The sequence below is a fragment of the Carcharodon carcharias genome, chromosome 3 (genome assembly GCF_017639515.1).
Source record: "Carcharodon carcharias isolate sCarCar2 chromosome 3, sCarCar2.pri, whole genome shotgun sequence".
In the NCBI taxonomy this organism is placed as follows: domain Eukaryota; kingdom Metazoa; phylum Chordata; class Chondrichthyes; order Lamniformes; family Lamnidae; genus Carcharodon; species Carcharodon carcharias.
The window spans coordinates 171,654,616-171,656,805 of record NC_054469.1 but is presented as its reverse complement, the minus strand read 5'-3'; the positions used below and the strand labels follow the sequence as shown (position 1 = coordinate 171,656,805).

Below are 2,190 nucleotides of genomic sequence, written 5' to 3'. Positions count from 1 at the left end.
CATGAATGTGCAGATAGTGTGTGATCACAGGATGCAGATTTTACAAGTCTGTGCAAGGTACCCAGGCAACTCCCACATCGCCCACATCCTCAGACACTCCCAGATACCAGGGCTCTTCAGTGCTCTGGCTCAGCTTGATAGCTGCTGGATGACAAGGGCTATCCCTTCAGAAGGTAGCTCATGATGCCTCTCCGCCATCCAAGAACAGAAGCTGAGCAGCGGTATAATAGGAGCCACGCCTCCACAAGGTCTTCTCAAAATGCGCTTCCGATGCCTGGACCGCTCAGGGGGCCCACTCCAGTACCCCCCAGATTGTGTGTCGGTGATAGTGGTTGCATGCTGTGCTCTCCACAATCTTGTGCTGCAAAGGGGTGACGCAGTGGATGTGGCTGCAAACGATGAATCCAGCACTAATTCCGAGTTTGAGGAAGCACAGGGGAATGATGAGGGGCTGAACACTGACCCAGGACTACACCAAGGAGGCAGGGAGACTTTAATCCAATGAACCTTCAGCTAGTTCCACACAAATGGATCAGGAGGACCAGCCTTGCCTGGCCCCTCCATACTCAGCACTTAATGCTTCATCTGCCACTTCATCAGCTGCAACTAAGGGCTTTGATCATAAACCTCAATGTCCACTCAAACACTCATGACATGTATGTAAAACAAACAAATGCAGAACAAAGGAGATACCCTCAGCCATAGTAACGCATCTGGTTTTAATTTTCACCATCATAAGGTCACACAAAATCAAACCATTAACAAATAATAATTCCCTAATCCAGGGCCAACACAAAAGCACCAGTGAGAAATCCATGGTGTGCCTAATCCATGGTGTCTCTGCCAGTTCCTCCAGCGATTGCGAAATGCCCTCCGCACTCTGCCCCGGGACACTAGCCGATGTTGCAATGCCCACCGATGTGCTAGTACCTGCGCTGGTGCCTGCCTCGCAAAAATGGTGACACGCAGATGACAGTTAAGGGCCCTCAAGTGTGAGAAGGGGCATCTGCAATTCCTCCTGGCAGCCATGCTTTGATGATGCTGAAATTAACAACAAGGACAGTTAGCATTCACACAGTGACACACTTCATTCTTTTCCCCCTGGCTCATTATGCGCTCAAACTTCCAGAACCTATGGAGACAAATATTGGTGGGGTGGCAAATAGTCAGGAGGAGACCGTAACATTACAGGCAGATACAGATGGGCTGGTCAGATGGCCTAAGGAAAGCCAAATGGAATGTTATGTGGATAAGTGCAAAGTAATGCATTTGGGCAGGAGAAACAAGGTACAGGAATACATTAGGAATGGTAGGACCGTGGAAAATAAGGAGGGTCAGAGGGACATTGCTGGGCATGTCGACAGGCCCATTAAGGTAGCGGGACGGTGTTTAAGAAGATAAATGCCATACTTGCCTTTATTAGCCGAGGAATAGAATATAGGAACAGGGAGGTCATGTTACAAGTGCAGAAAATGCTACCTTGGCCACAGCTCTAGTTCTGCGTGCAGTTGTGAAACACGCTTTACGGGAGGGATCTGATTGAAGTGGAGAGAGTGCAAAGGTCATTGACCAGGATGTATGCTGGGATGGAGGTATAGATAGGGTCGACAGAAAGGAACTTTTCCCCTTGGCGGAGGGATGAGTAACTTGGTGGCATAGATTTAAGGTAAGGGGCATGAGGTTGACAGGTGAGGTGTTGAGGAACTTTTGCACACAGTGTGTTGGGAATGTGGGACGCACTGCCTGAAAGGGTGGTGGACGCAGAAACCCTCCTAACATGTAATAAGTATATGGATGTGCAGTTGCAATGCCATGGCATACAAGGCCATGAGGTTTGTGGTCGGAAATGGGATAAGGCGACTTTGGAAGGTGCTTGACATGCGTATCTTCAAAGGGCCGAGGGACCTTTGTCTATGATCCACACCTCTGACTCTATCAATCTGTAACTGAGCAATGTTGCAACAATAACGATTCAAACAGTCATCAGTGCTAATGGATGGTGGGAAGACAGAGCAGATGTCGCTGTTGACCTCAAATACCTGGCCGCTCTAACCCAGCCTCACCGACACCAGTGGATCTGGGTGCATGGCGCCTCTCAAGCTCTAGAGCCTCTTGCTCGAAGCAGCTTAAAATCATCAGCTGGGCCTGGCCACCTCCAGTCCGCGAACGGTCACAAACATTGTGAGCATT

At 49.3% G+C, this 2,190-nt stretch overlaps 1 long non-coding RNA gene across 1 annotated transcript; it reads right to left on the bottom strand.

The window, feature by feature from the left end:
• Positions 1 to 705: 705 nt before the first annotated feature.
• On the bottom strand, positions 706 to 2,190 carry LOC121275806. The gene is made up of 2 exons (XR_005942569.1): positions 2,040 to 2,190; positions 706 to 1,041 (listed from the first exon to the last, which is right to left on the bottom strand). It is a non-coding gene; the product is annotated as an uncharacterized LOC121275806 (long non-coding RNA).